Here is a 17,599-nt window from a genome sequence, read left to right on the forward strand (position 1 = left end):
AATATTTGTAGAAAAATTGATATATGGCACATATAATATTTTGGAAGACCACAATTATATACATGAATTTAATTATCTTTGCGCAATATTCAAAATCGGTTGCAATTAGGGATTAGTCAAAAGTAATGAAAAGGAATCAGTTTTTTATTGATTGATTTGGGATTACACCCTTGAATGGCATAAAAAATCCGAGCAATCATTGAGCCGAGTTATATATTGGGATATAGAAGAAATAGTAATGGCACAGAGAGTGTTTCTTTATATTGGCAAAAATAAAACTATAAGAGCATTCTTATTAAGTATGCTATATTCTAAAAAATGCTTTTTTTTAGCATTTATGAACAAAAAAGGTGCTCCATCAAAAATAGTATATGCCAAAACTTTTGCAATACTGCTACAGTGCGGTCTCATTTTTTAGACCGCACTGTAGCACTATGATATAATTTTTTATTAATTTCTCTCTCTCTCTCTCTCTCTCTCTCTCTCTCTCTCTCTCTCTCTCTCTCTCTCTCTTGTGTTTATCTGCTTCCAAGTCTCTTCACTCTCCTCTCACTTCTCTGTCACTCTCTCTCGAGCTCTCTGTCCCTCTCTCCTTCTGGTGTCTCTCTCTCAGGCAAGCCATCCATAGCTCGCCGTCATCATCATCGCACATGCTCTCTCCTCGTCATCATCATCGCACATGCTCTCTCCTCGTCATCATCATCGTTGTTATCTCCATCCCCACTGTCTGATCCGATTACCCTCCGATCTCTGCGCTATCTCCATACCCATATGCCGCCGCCGATCTTGTAATCTTCGTCCACTCCTTTCCTTTTCACTGTCTCTCTCGTACTCTCCGTCCACTCCTTCTTACTCTTTCTTTCATTTTCTCTCCGCCTCTCCATTTCCCTTTCTCTCTGCATCTCAAGTTTGTGGGTCTTGGGTGTGGCCGGGTGCAATGTTGGTTGGGCTATGGTGGTTTTTTGTGGATCGTGGGTCTTTACGGTGGTTCATGGTGGGTCTCTGCGGTGATTCGGTGAGTGGGTTTTGCAATTTGATATCAGTGAGTTTTAATTTCAGTGGTTTTGATTGATTTTGGTGGGTTCTTGATTGCGGTGGCTGGGTTTGTGGGTTGATCGGGGTGGTTTTGGGTGTTGGGTGTGGGTTGATCGGGATGGTTTTGGGTCTTTGTTGTGATGTTGTGATTCTTTGATTTGGATTATTTTTTGATTTTGTGGCTTTGGATGTGAAGGTTTTTTTTTTTTTTTTTTTTTCTTTCCTGCTGTTGTTTGTGGTTGCGGCAATGGTGGGTGGATGTGGTGGTTGTGATATGGGTGGGTGGATATGGTGGCCGGCGGCGCTGGGTTGTGAAAGAGAGACACAGAGGAGAGAGAGAAAGAGAAAGAGAGAGGATGAATAAAAAAGAATAAAAAATGAAAAAGAAATAATATTTAAATGAAGTGTTAAAAAAATTAGAAGTTTTGATGGAAGGAATGTTGTAAAGTGGTGTGGTATATGTTATAAATTGGGTTTTGAGATGGTAAATGCTAAATTTTTTAGAATGCTTGATAAGAATGCTCTAACGGACAAGAAAATTTTGTAATATGCTAAATTCACATATTATATATTACTAGTAATTTTTTATGAGAATCATATTATTAACAATTCAATTAGTATGCACAGAAATAATTATACTAGGTTTTGACTTTTATTAGAAATTCACACACACACACACACACACACACACACATATACTAGCCTCATCACACGCGTGTTGGAAAAACACATGTTTGTATCGCATACAAAACATACGCAGCGAAAAATTAACGAATTTACTTTAGTCGCAATTATTAACATGTACTATGTAAATTTCAGAATTCAAGAACAAGAGAGCATACCTTGGTATGGTGAAAATCAAAATTAAAATCAGAAGTACATGGGAACACTTTTAATCTTCACTCCAATTCCACTTTACGCCCAAGAAGTGTGGTCTCTTAATCAATTTCTAAGGGAGAATGATAGAGTGTCCCACTTTTACATACATACCATTTTACAATGATGTCTCTCTTTTTTCATTCATCAAAATTATGTATGTTTCTCTCCTTATAACTGATTATCTAATTGGACTAGCCTTTTGGACCTTTCCAATTGGGTTTTTTCCAATTTGGCTTTAGTATGTCGCTTGGAGTGGGACCAAAAAGACACTAGCTCCAATGGGCCTTGAGCTTTTCTGTCAATTCTTGACAAGTCCAAAATTACCATTAACTATATTTAATACCACTATTTAAATATAGTTGCACTCTAGGCCTTATTTATAAATTATATCTCATGACTTTATCATACCTGCAACCCCTTCATAAAATATTCCTAGTAATACAAAGTCATAAATGTAGACCGCCACGTTGAAGATTACTACATCTTAATCCTTGAGTACCCAGTTTAATCCTTTAAGTTATTCATCATATATTTATGAAATCTAATTTCATAAATATATACTTTAGTAACTATTTACTAAAGTAGTTAGGTTTAACATTCTGAATAACAAACCCATTAAACTTATCTCAAGAGAATATTTTGTATCTCCGTTAAGAGACTATGAATTCCATCTTGAAAATATACGTTCCATCAACACTAAATGTGGTTGCCCAACAAACTGAGATTTTAACTGTAATTTTAGATCTCACTCCTGATATATCATCGCAACCTACACTTCATGATCAAGTTCAATATTCTCTTAGGATTAAGAGTTCATGTAAATATAAGTCGTGAGATTTATCATTCATTTGACAGTCATTAGGAGAATAATAAATCTCACAGCGGTCTAGTTCAATATGTCTTAACTCTTAAAACATATCAACATACCAACTAGAAGTTTCCATTTCCATGATCAAGATAAATCATCTTAGTTGATATTTTATAGTCTTCGTAGATGAAATGCCCAATTTTATCACCGACTATAAACTAAAATTCTGAGTTTACAAAGAACTTGTGACTTATATCTTTTGTGAATAAATCACATAAATTACACACTATGCATCTCATAAACAATATGATAATGTCCAATATTCATCTTACCATTATTTTAGATTATAATAAAACAACTTTATTAATACAACATTAAGTCATACATAATGTCATACACAACATCATACAATAGGATTCAAGTACACTAAACCTAACATTCTCCCACTTGTCCTAAAGACTATTGTGCACTAATCTAACACCTATACCCTCCAAATGTGACTTAAAAGTCCTTTGAGGTAAGGTTTTGGTAAAGGGATTTGCTAGATTATTTGCACTTTCAATCTTTGCTACTACTACATCTTCACGAGCAACAATGTCTCGAATGATGTGGTACTTTCTCTCGATGTGCTTTCCTTTCTTATGATTCCTTGGATCTTTGGATTGTGCAACCGCTCCACTATTGTCGCAAAACAATGTGATAGGAACTTGCTCCATTCTCATAACACTAAGATCTAAAAAGAATTTCTTGAGCCAAATAGCTTCTTTTGCCGCTTCACAAGCAGCAACATATTCAGCTTCTATGATGGAGTCCGCAATACAAGATTGCTTAACACTCCTCCAACTTATGGCTCCACCTCCCTAGGTGAAATCACAACTTGAAGTGGACTTTCTAGAATCAAGATCTGATTGAAAATCTGAATCTGTATAGCTAATGGGAATCAAATCCTCACACCGGTAAACAAGCATATAATTTCTCGTTCTCCTAAGATACTTGAGAATATGTTTTATAGCTTGTTAATGTTTTGGTCCTGGATTTGATTGATATCGGCTGACCATGCTAACTGAATAACAGATATCTGGTCTAGTACAAAGCATGACATGCATGAAACTTCTCACTGCAGAAGCATAAGGAACTTGTTTCATCATATTTTCTTTTTCTTGAGTCTTAGGTCTTTGGTCGTCAGACAGAGAAACTTCATGTCTAAAAGGAAGTAATCATTTCTTAAAGTATTGCATGCTAAACCGTTTTAGAACCTTATCTATATATCCAGCTTGTGATAAGCTTAACATCTTATTCTTGCGATCTCGCCAAAGCTTGATCCCAAGAATAAAGTTAAACTCACCCAAGTCCTTCATATCAAATTGGCTTGACAACCAAACCTTTATAGATTACATTACCCCTACATCATTCCCAATGAGTATAATATCATCAATATAAAGCACTAGGAACACTATAACTTCATCTCGATGTCTTTTGTACACACATGGTTTATCAAGATTTTGTTCAAAACCAAATGACTTGATTGCTTGATCAAATCTGATGTTCCATGATCTAGATGCTTGTTTAAGTCCATAAATGGACTTTTTCAACTTGCATACTATATGCTTTTGGTTCTTTGCTATGAAACCTTCTGGTTGCATCATATAGATTTCCTCTTCAAGATTGTCATTGAGAAATGCAGTCTTGACACCCATTTGCCAAATCTCATAATCATAATGAGCAGCAATAGATAAGAGAATTCTGATAGATTTAAGTATTGCTACTGGTGAAAAGGTTTCTTCATAATCAATACCTTCTTTTTGTGTATACCCTTTCGCCACTAACCTTACTTTAAAGGTTTCAACCTTTTCATCTATCCCTCTCTTTCTCTTGTAAACCCATTTGCAACCAACAGGTTTAATGTCGTTAGGCGCCTCTACAAGATCCCAAACATGATTGGAATACATAGAATCCAATTCAGATTTCATAGCTTAGACCCAATGATGTGCATCTATATCATTCATTGCTTCATCATAAGTGTAAGGATCAGTTTCGACCTCTTCTGAGATAGCTTCAAAAGTTTCTCCTAGACCTATAAACCTTATAGGTGGCCTAACAATCCTCCCACTACGACGAGGCACCTGTGTATTTGACATCTCATAAGTAGTATCTTGTGGTGTATCTAATACAACCACATCATCCCTAGTTTCATCCATTGGTTGTTCAACTACAGGTTCATTCATTTTAGCCAAGACAACTCTACTTCTAGGAGTAAAATTATTCATATAGTCATTTTTTAAGAATTTAGCATTTGTACTAACAAAAACTTTGTTATCCTTATGACTACAGAATAAAAAACCTCTAGTTTCTTTTGGACAACTTACAAACAAACATACTTCTGACTTTGGTTCCAACTTATTCGGCTTCCCTTTTAACACATGTGCAGAACAACCCCAAATGTGAAGATATTTTATACTAGGCTTACGCCCACTCCACAATTTCATAGGTGTTTTGGGAACAGATTTTGATGGAACTAAATTTAAAAGATGTATTGCTGTGTCTAAGGCGTAACCCCAAAAAGAACTCGGTAAAGTCAAGTAACTTATCATGGACTTAACCATTTCCAAAAGAGTCTTATTCCTTCTCTCCGCTACACCATTTTGTTGAAGAGTTCCAGGTACAGTCGATTGGGATACAATCCTATTCTGAATTAGGTAATCCTTGAAATTCCCAAGAAGGTATTCGCCACTACGATCAAATCAAATGGCTTTCATGCGTTTACCTAATTGATTATCAACTTCAGCCCTAAACTCTTTGAACTTTTCAAAGGCTTCGGACTTCCGTCTCATTAGGTACACATAACCATATTTTAAGTAATCATCGATAAAAGTGATGAAGTACTCATAACCACCTTTTGCTTGGGTTGACATAGGACCACTACATCCATACGAACTAATTCAAGCAACTCTTGGGCTCTTCTACCTTTTGCATTAAAAGGTCGTTTGGTCATTTTACCTTCCAAACAAGATTTGCAAACTGGAAATTCATCAAAGTTCATGGGTTGTAAAATTCCATCTTTGATTAGTCTTTGAATCCTATTGCCAGAACGTAAGTGCCAAAGATATGCATAACTTGTAGAAGGAAACTTTCTCTTTAATAATTTTACATGAGAGCTACTATCTAATTCAGAATTGTATAATTCATGCTTATCAGGAGTTAAAATATAAAGACCATCCACAATATTGCCAGAACAGATAGACATTTTATCCTTCTTTATTACAACATTGTCTTTTAGGATAACACAATGTCCATGTTTACCAAAATAAGTTGCAGAAATTAAATTCCTATGAACATTATGTACATATAGACAGTCTTCCAATATTAAAACCCTAGACTCAAAGTAAGAAATCCTACTCCAATCAGCCATAACCGAAATCATGCTCCCATCAGCCAAAGTAAGAAACAATTCCCCTTCATTAAGCTTTCTAGTCTCTTGGAACCCCTGCAAAGAATTGCAGATATGATTAGCACAACTTGAATCCACACACCAAGAATCTGTGAGATTTTGTACTAAACATATTTCAAGGAGGAATGAACTTTTCATACCTTTATTATTGGTAGCCCTAAATTTTGGACAATTCCTCTTCTAATGTCATTTCTCACCACAATGGAAACACTTTCCTTTGATCTTTTTTCCTTTGTCGGCAACTCCTAAGGCAATTTGTTTACAATCTTTCTTGGTGAAGTCCTTCTTCTTCTTTTTCTTACCCTTACCTTTTGACTTAGGTTGAGAAGTAGAAACTTCACCCATATTGGCTTCAACATTAGAAATACCAAGGATGCCTTCTACCGCTATTAATTCATTCATCAATTAAGTCAATGAATAAATCTTTTTATTCATATTATAATTGAGTTTGAATTCCTTGAATGATTCCGGTAGTGACTGAAGTATCATATCCACTTGCGATTCTCCATTAATATCGGCACCTAAAACCTCCAATGTATTTAGATTAAAGATCATTGTAAGACAATGCTCCCTCACTGAATTGCCTTAAGCTATTTTGGTATTATAAATTTGCCTCATGGTTTCTTGCCTTGCAGAACGGTTTTGCTCACCAAATATCTCCTTCAGACTTAGCATTACGTCCGAAGCTAGTTCTATATCCTGCATTTGATGCTGTAGAACATTTGAGATAAATATTAGGATGTAGCACTTGACTATTTCATTAGATTTCTACAAACGATCATATCGTTGTTTTTCCTTAAGAAGAGCATCTAATGAAGGAAAGTTAGGACATGGTTGAGAAAGCACATATTTGTGCTCTTCAGCTATAAGAAAAATGTCCAAATTTCTTTTCTAGTCAACATAGTTGGATCCAGTCAATTTGTTTTGATTAAGAATAGTAACAGGTGGGCTAAATGATGCCATGATCAAATCTGAAAATAATAAACATGAATATAATAAGTAAACTAGACATTATCAATTTAGCATACAAACATATAATATGGAACCTTAATAAAATCATAATATAATATATGCAACGACATCTCAATCCCATGCTCAAAATTCCTTGGAAGCAAGTAAATTATAAACACTATGATTGATTGAAAACTATTCTCATTATTAGTGCTATCATGATAACTTTTATCAAACACTAATAACATGCCGCATTTCCTTTAGCCTCTAAGTAATAATGACATAGCTCTGAAGGAAGGTTAACATTAAACTTAGTCTAGTGTACACCATTGACTGAATTTTATGTGAGTCATTAAGTAACTTTACGGTAGCGTAGTTGTTCTTAATGTAAAAACACATATCATCCATCGTTAAGAAGTTTAATATGTAGTTCCTTGAATTAAACACCCTCCGAAGGGAGCAAGGCATATACGCCAAGGCGAGATGTTTAATCACACTACTATAAACCAACAATGGAGGCCGTGAGATCCAACCCTTGTATCTCTCTCCCACAAGATGTTTTAAATCAAATGTTTTTAATTTTTAAACATGTGTAATCTAATCACACATAGCCTTACATTTTATACATTTGAAAACAATTGGAAAAAGTTTAAAATTCCCTTCAGTGGCATTTTCACGGGTATCTCTTGACTAAGTTCTTCCCGTGAAAATGAATTAAGACAAAAAAATGAAAACACAAAATTCAGACAGAAACTTTTGCTACTGTTTCGCGAGTAAAGCTTACCCGCGAAAATTTTTGTGAAAATACAAAATTCAGACAAAATTTTTCGCGACTGTTTCGCGAGTAAAGCTTACCCGCGAAAAATCCGTGTTTTCAGTTTTTAAAGGGAAGATCTAAACAGTTTTCAACAGTTTTTTATGAACAAACAACCACCATATGAACATAATAAATGGAATTTGATATCAAAACTGAATTTCATTGATGCTATAGCCTTAATGATCAATTTAACATACTTAAATTCAAATCTAAACAACATTATAACATCAATATTAGTTTTTATCAAACCATAGTTTCAACAACTATGCAGAAAATTAAATACATATATAATCTTCTAACATCATGAAACTATTATTTCTAATTCCAAAACTCACAAAACATATTATACAGATTCGAATTGAAGACCGCTCTGATATCAATTGTTGGAAAAATACATGTTTGTATCGCATATAAAACATACGCAGCGGAAAATTAATGGATCTACTTCATTCGCAATTGTTAACATGTACTATGCAAATTTCAGAATTCAAGAACAAGAGAGCGTACCTTGATGTGGTGAAAATCAAAACCAAAATCAGAAGCACACGGGAACACTTTTAATCTTCACTCCAATTCCACTTTACGCCCAAGAAGTGTGGTCTTTTAATCAATTTCCAAGGGAGAATGATAGAGTGTCTCACTTTCACATACATACCATTTCATAATGATGTATCTCTTTCCTCATTCATCAAAATTCTGTATGTTTCTCTCCTTATAACTGATTATCTAATTAGGCTAGCCTTTTGGGCATTTCTAATTGGGCTTTAGTATGTGGCTTAGAGTGGGACCAATAAGACATTAGCTCCAATGGGCCTTGGACTTTTTTGTCAACTCTTGACAAATCTAAAGTTACTATTAACTATATTTAATATCACTATATAAATATAGTTGCACTCTAGGCCTTATTTATAAATTATATCTCAAGACTTTATTATACATGCAACCCCTTCATAAAATATTCGTAGTAATACAAAATCATAAATGTAGACTGCCACTTTGAAGATTACTACATCTTAATCCTTGAGTACCCAGTTTAATCCTTTAAGTTATTCATCATATATTTATGAAATCCAATTTCATAAATATATACTTTAGTAACTATTTACTAAAGCAGTTAGGCCTAACATTCTCAATAACAAACCCATTAAACTTATCTCAAGAGAATATTTTGTATCTCCGTTAAGAGACTATGAATTTCATCTTGAAAATATACGTTTCATCAACACTAAATGTGGTTACCCAACATACTGAGATTTTGACCGTAACTTTAGATCTCACTCCTGATATATCAAAGTAACCTATACTTCATGATCATGTCCATTATTCTCTCAGGATTAAGAGTTCATGTAAATATAAATCGTGAGATTTATCATTCATTTGACAGTTGTTAGGAAAATAATAAATCTCACAACGGTCTAGTTCAATATGTCTTAACTTTTAAAACATATCAACATACCAATTAGAAGTCTCCACTTCCATGATCAAGACAAATCATCTTAGTTGATATGTTATAGTCTTCGCAAATGAACTGCCCAATTTCATCACCGACTACGAACTAAAATTCTGAGTTTACAAAAAACTTGTGATTTATATCTTCTGTGACTGAATAACATAAATCACATACTATGCATCTCATGGATTATATGATAATGTCCAATATTTATGTTACCATTATTTTAGATTATAATAAAAACAATTTTATTAGTACAACATTAAATCATACATAATGTCATACATAGTATCATACAATAGGATTTAAGGGCACCAAACCTAACAACACGCTTCACACGTGCCATGATGCTTTTTTTTTTTTAGTGATAGTAGCCAAAAAAAAAAAATCTATGTTTTTTATTATATATATATAATTTTTATTTTGAGAATCTAATTTATAAGTCAATAAATAAATTTGAAAATCAATAGGTGAATAACCCTATTTTTTAGGCAATATTTTAGTGGAAGTTAGGGTTGTATTTTTACCAAATTGTCCTTTAGTTTTGTCTCTACTTAAACATAGAGATGTAGGAGTATTTAAAAAAAAAATCCAGTCCAAACAGGAGAAATCCCTTAAATAGTAGTGTGTGTGTGTGTGTATATATATATATTATAAACTAGTGTTTGAAAATGTAATTTGTCTGATTAAAAAAGAAAGAAAATATTTATTCCCAGCTTTCACGTGACTCCCCCACAAAATAGTGAAATATAGGGTGGCAATGGGGCGGGGCTGGTCCGAAGGATGGGGCCTTTGCCTCCACCCTTGCATGATTTTTTTTGACCCCATCCCCGCTCCGCCTCACATGACGGGAAAAATTTTCTTGCCCCATCCCTGCCTTTTGGGGCCCCATGAAGACCCGCCCCGCCCCACCCCACCCCGTAAAACTCTACTTCTTGTTAATTTGCCAACAACTATTACAATTGTTTTTTAATAAATCCTGTTTCGTTAATAAAAATATACTTGAAATTACAAATAAATTGATCCCATCAAACCAAAATAATTTTTAGAAAAAATTGAATAATATTATTAAAGTGTTTAACAAGAAAATATCCCAACAAAAACAAAAATCTTATAATACAAAATCAATGATTCAATAATATATAAATTTGTTTATAATTAAGACAAAAGAAATTGTTAAAATTGATACCTTATTTCCAACCTTGCTAGAGAAAAACAAAAAGAGGCAGAAAGCCTTGTTAGGTAGAATAAAATAAGCTAGTGATATGTTTGTTTAAATAGTAGGGTTCTAGAGTATAAAAAATTTACAATTTAACTCTTATCAATGTGGGGCGGGGCGGAGCGGGTTGGGTCTAAAAAGTCTAAACCCCATTCCCGCCTCGCCCCATGGTACGGTGCTAAAATCTTGCCCCATCCCCGCACCACCACCTTTACGGGGCGGGAAAAACCCGCGTGGGGCAAAGCAGAGAGGGGCGAGTTAAGCAGGTCAGGGAAAAATTGTCATCCCTAGTGAAATACCCGCAAACTCTTCTCCCATATATTATTACATTTACGGTCATAAAGTTTGTGTTTTTGGTAATCCTCTTACATATACGGCTAGAAGCAAAGACATGGTCATGTGTCTTTAGGGTTTATAAGAATCTAAATTTAGGACAGGCACGCATGCAAGAGAGATGTAGAAAAAATTTGGTTTTGTTTTAATTGATTTTAAAGAATGGTGTTTCGGTCTTTTAAGTTTGTTTCACCTAAGAAATAAGCATGTGCTTCTCACGTGCAGTAAGATTCCATTAAATATAACAGCAAAAATAACACTGGGGTGCAAAGTGTGATAAGTGTGATAGTTTAGGGTGTAAAATGTGCATTCAAATAGTTTAGTGTGCCGAGTGTAATCTGGTGTATAGTTTAGGGTGGTAATGTGTAATTTCCCCTATTATTATTTTAAGGAAATAAACATGAAAAAGGATTCAATAAATCAATTCAAGATATTAATTAGTTTTTACTTTTTAGTGTAATTAAGTAGATTCAAACTTAAATCTCTCATTTTCTAATAGAAGATTTTACCAGTTAAACTAATTAGAACCTATTAAAAAAAATCCTAAGCTAAAGATATAAATAGCCAAATACGAAATCCTATTTAATTTGAAAGAAAATCTTTTTATATAAGGATTTATCATTTGGACATCTCAATTAAGTCCTCCATAATTTTTCATAATAAAAAAGTCTAATGCACCACGTGGCCCTCGCGAGGGAAGCGTGAGGTCATATATATATATATATAGACACACACACACACACACACACACACACTTGCCTAGAAAGGTCTTCCAATTAGCCACATTGCTCAGAATCCCTGTCAAAAAATGCAATATTACAAAAAAATCTGACTAGCAATCTTCCTTAGACAACACCACCAAATTGATCTTAATCTCACTTTCCATTATCTCTGCAACTCTACCTTATGTGTGGTGACCAAAATTCTACTAATTAGGGCACCACTCTTGACCATAAATTAAAGTCTATAGTCCACACATCATCGAAGACAATAAAAACTTTGCAGATTTGCTGAATCAATTCACAATTTTTTGCCAATAGATTTGGAAATTCAGTAATGTTGGGCGACCACCATCAAAAACTTCAATGATTGCGTTGGCAACCCTACACCGATCAAAAGGTTTGGAAACCCAAATTCCTTTTCCAAAATGGGCATGCACACTAGGATAACTGTAGGCAACTTGGGCTAGAGCCATTTTGACAATACCACCGATGCCTACTTTGAAGATGACATAGGGGTTTCTTTACGACACATCACTACTATTACCCTCACCCAAAAGCCTGCTCACTAGATCATCCCTATCCTTATCACTTACAAGAATTTTGACTCTTCAACTAAAAATATAGTTATTGGTTGCTCCTCAAAGGTAGGACTTCCATTCAACTAAAACCTATACATCTCTCTCTCTCTCTCTCTCTCTCTCTCTCTCTCTCTCTCTCTCTCTCTAGTAATTTTATCCAATTTTCAATTCATTTCTTTTATCTTGCAAGCAATGTTGTGACGCAAAACAAGTATACCAACTTGACGTAAAGAACATGAAGTAACAAACTAGCAACGTCAATTAATTGAACCTATATATTCTAAAAGAAAAAATATTTATTACAATGAAAAAAATTGTTGCAATAACATCAAAGTTGATGCAAAATGCTGCAATAAAATTTGAAGTAATAAGTTTTTTTAGATATTTTAATGACAACGTTGATACAATGATATATTTGTTGTTTAACAAACAATTTACTAGTTCGAATATTTTGTAGCAATAGGTTATTACTTTACGAATTTTATTACAATAGATTGCAAATAATTTACCAAAATAATTTGGGTCAAGTTATTGCAATGATATTTTTGTTGTAATAGATAATTATTTTATATTTTTTATTGCAATAGATTGTAAAATAATTGATATCGGATTATTGCAATAATATTTTTGTTCCAGTTTACTACAATAGATTGTAAAATAATTAATATTTTTTTATTGCAATGACATCCTTATTGCAATAACCTAATACTTTGAAATTTTAATTGTAATAGATTGTAAAAATAATTGGTATCAAATTATTTCAACGATTTCTTCAATTTAAGTTATTGCAACAAATTTTTCTATTGTAGTTTTATATTAAAGAGAAAGATTTTTCAATTTGGTCAAGGAAATCAACCAAGGAGTTGTAGTATAAAAATGAGTTGAATAGTTAAAAAGTTGCAGAGGGGAGTTGTGAGTAGTTGGAAGTGGGATGTAATTGTAAAGATGGAAGAAGTAGGTGTAATTTTATTATCATCAAGCGAAGATGAAAAAGATGAGGTGAAGAAGAAGAAGAAGAGAAAATATGAAGAAGAGTACAAAGTGGTGTCAGATCTGACTGGTTTTGACAACCTTAGAACTATGATTGAAGCTGAAGCTGAGGCTTTCAATAAAAGGTCAAGGAAGAAGAAGAAGAGAAGAAACGACAATAATCAACCTGTATATATATATTAAATCTGAAACAAGTAATTGAAACATTCATTTATATATATATATATATATATATATGTATGTATGTATGTATATATTCTGGCTGCTATGTCAGTTTGTAAAACTTTTTTTAATTAAAAATTAAAAAATTTGTAGCTTTTTCTGAAACCCAAGTCATTATTTCTAAGATCGTTTCATTTCATTTCATGTGAGGCCCTATTACTCTCCAATGCATAAACCTTCCAAGTTTGGAGGCTACTCTAAGGCATTCAAAACTAATACATGGAGGTGTATCTTTTTCTCGAGTTGTGCATTCTTGGCTTTAGGGGTGTCCACGGGTTGGTCCGGGTCGTGTTTGTGCCCAACCCGCAACCGACCCGATGACATCGGGTTTCCGGTGAGAAAACCCGCCACTGACCGAAAAAACCAACGGGTCAGGTTGGATTGGAGTTGTTTAATCGGCGGTTGGATCGGTCAAAGCTGACGATGATGCTGCCAAAGATTCCTTTCAACGGCGATTTGTATTTTTCACACGATCTTTGTCGGACTTATGCCAAAATCAATAGATCTAAGCAAAAAAACATCAAATCGTTACCGGATTTTTGCAAAACTCACGAGATCTGAGCAAAAAAACACCAAATCATCGTTGGATTTGAGCAAAAACCATCGGCGTTTCGCCGGATTTAAGCAAAAACAATCGGAGCTCGCCGGATTTGAGTAAAACCCATCTTATATTCACCAGATCTGAGCCTTATTTGAGCAAAACCCACTAGATTATAGCTGGATCTAAGCGTAAACGATGAGATCTTGCCAAATCCGGTGGAGATTTTGATGGATCTAGTTGAGATCTCGCCGGATCTAAAAAATCTCGCTAGAAATTGCTATGTATCTCGATAGATTTGGGTTTCTTCGGGTTTTGGGGAGAAGATCCGAGACCGAACCGAGCTTCCTCGGATTCTGGAGAAGAAAACCTGTCACTGACCGCCAGAGTAGTCGGGTCGGCCGGCAATTGGCCCGGGTTCGGTTGGATTTACTGGGTGGGTTAGGCCACCGGTTGAGTTGGACACCCCTACTTGGCTTCACTTACATTAAGTTGTTCAAAATTTTCAATTCTCCAATGTTACATCCTCCAGTATCCTTATCATTTATGCTGAAAATTTCTAATGTTCTAAGAGATACCAATCTTCCAAATCCCCTTGGAAAAATTAAACAACCTCCAAAGAGAATAAGATATCTTAAGTTAACTAGTTTGCCCATCCCCTATGGTAATTCTATGTACTCAAAAATATTAAGCCAAGTAATCTTCAAAAATTATAATTTGCACATATTACAAATGGTTTCAAGCAATTTACCATAGTAGTCAACTAGATTGAGATACCTTAAATGTATTAAATTATCCATTGTATCCGAAAGTTCTACTAAATTCTTCAAAGTTAATGCTCGTAATCGTCTACAATTTTGAAATAAATCAGTGCTACAACCCATTTAAAAGCAAGTGCACAGATTTTTAGCACTTTCAATGGACACATTAAATAAAGCTTATATTTGACTGTCTAAAAACAAATGCCAAGCATTTGTATAATCTGATTCCATCCAGTTGTCACTATCTTTCGCGATGCATTCCTTTTTTGTCAATATCATGCGTTTTTAATCATAATAACTTAGTACTAGGCTTCACGAATTTTATTGCAATAGATTGCAAATAATTTACCAAAATAATTTGGGTCAAGTTATTGCAACTATATTTTTGTTGTAATAAATAATTGTTTTATGGTTGTTATTGCAATAGATTGTAAAATAATTGATATCAGATTATTGCAATAATATTTTTGTTGCAATTTCATATTTGTTATTGTAATAGATTATAAAATAATTGATATTTAGTTATTGCAATGATTACTTCATTGTAATAATCTATCATTTTGAAATTTTCATTGTAATATATTGCAAAAATAATTGGTATTAAGTTATTGCAATGATTTTTCAATTTAAGGTATTGCAACAAATTTTTGGTACCACCATTACACATACAGGAGTTACATACACCTTATTACACACAAAATGAAGGAAGTATAGTATAATGGTTGTACCAAAAATTTGTTGCAATAACTTAAATTGAAAAATCATTGCAATAACTTGATACCAATTATTTTGCAATAAATTTTTGGTACCACCATTATATCATATACCTTATTACACACAGAAGTTACATACATCTCAATTTTGAATTAAAATTGTGACTTAACACCCCTTGTGTTTTTATCAAACTCACAGACACTTTGGCCACTCGCCACTTAAAATTGCTAACCCTAGTTCAATCTCCAACCAACCATACATTGACTTAGCTCACAATGCTCTTTACTCAAACCCCACTCTCTCTTTTAGCTTTAACTTAGCTAACACTTTTGGTCTTTAGAGTAGCTTCAAAATGGGCTGAGATACTGTTTTTTTTTTTTTTTTTTTTTTTCAGCATATGACTTTTGACGTTGTTGATGGTGTTTAAGTTAGGTTTTGGCATGGCTCGTGGTGAGCACAAAATCCTTTAAAGGAGTTGTATTTGGACTTGTTTACTTACTCGGTTAACAAGGAAGCCTCGGTTTCTAATTTGCTGATAATTACCATTTACCATGCAAGTGGAGAAGGAATGAGTTGGAATGTTTCCTTTTACAGGTTGTTGCATGATTGGGAACTAGATTCAGTGACATCCATCTTTACCCTATGACGGGAGGGGGTCTTTAATTGGGAATGATATTTTTTATGCTTGTTCATTCTATAAGGCTCTTTGTGGTACGGGTGGCATTCCTTTCCTTGAAATAGGTTTTTTTTTTTTTTTTTTGGTGAGGACTAGCGCTTGGGGTAAAATCCTTATTATTAATAATCTCATTAATAAGGACTTCTCTTTAATGGGTTGGTGTGATTTGTGTAGGTGCAACTGTGATTTTATTTATGTGTGATGTGAAGTTTTCTTAATGTTTAGAGTTTAATGGGTAATGCTAGTGATAGTTTGTCCTTATGATTTGCGTGAAAGAATTAGTTTGGAAAACATTCCTCAATAGTTTAGAATTTGGTGTCATCGAATTTGATGTGGTTAGTGTGAAGGGAGAGTGCATTTTTTGCATGTTTCAAAATGTAGAGACAGTGGCTGAGCCTGGAAGATATGATTTGGGGGGCAAATAAAAATTTGATGAATAAGTAAATCCTTTTAAATACCATGTTCCTATACATATAGTAATATAAAGGAGGATATAGATTAATTTAAAATATAAAGTCTACTACAATTAAAAAAAAATTAATAATTAAATTTGATTCGTGCTTTACCGACTGGGATTAATTTCCTTATGCAAATAGGATTCGGTCAAGGCTTGACCGACTTAGGGCAACATATAGTGGCAATTCAAGCCACACTTGGTAAAGCCACTCACTTAACAGTTTTCAATACCGAAAAGGAGTAGGATTCTCGTCCTATATAATTTGAATTTCATACACATTCATTCACGCTATTTTGCTTCTCAATATCTCTCTCTCTCTTTTGCTTTTGTTTCGCATTCCAACGTTGTTTTGCTGTTCTTCTCTCTCTGAAGTCATGACAGACCTTATGTTAAGGTGGGCTGAACAGGAATGGATTGAAGGGAAAGATAAGAAAGCTTATGAAGTGGCAAAGACGGCGAAATATTTTGACCCATACTTTGAAGGGGTGGACAGGTACGTCACTGCGTTATCTATCCACTACGCGGGCGAGTTTGAAAAAAACAAGCTTGGTTATACCGACCTCTATGCACTCCTTGGCTTCAAGGCTGCTGATCACCCATCAATCACTCATAACTCCATCAAACAAAGGTATACTGAGTATGCAATGTTGGTGCATCCCAACGAGTTTTCCTCTCCAATGGCGCATGGGGCTCTCAGACTCATGGACAAGGCGTGGGCGGTGCTGGGTAACGAGCAAAGGAGAGAAGACTATGACGTTTGTGTTGGTCTGCGTCGACCAAAGCCAAAGAATATTGATAAGCCTGAGACCACTACTGATACCACGTACCACTGAGACCTCTATTGGTGCTGCTACTGCCCAAACTGACGATCGGAGGCCAAAGGTTGGGATGAAAAGATGTGCTCCTCTTACCGCTACGGCTGACGAAAACATGGGCGGATGGTGCGTCACAGAAGGGTTTAGACTAAGGCCAACTACGGCCGACGACAACATGGGTTGCTG

The sequence above is a fragment of the Castanea sativa genome, chromosome 3 (assembly GCF_040712315.1).
Source record: "Castanea sativa cultivar Marrone di Chiusa Pesio chromosome 3, ASM4071231v1".
Lineage (NCBI taxonomy): Eukaryota > Viridiplantae > Streptophyta > Magnoliopsida > Fagales > Fagaceae > Castanea > Castanea sativa.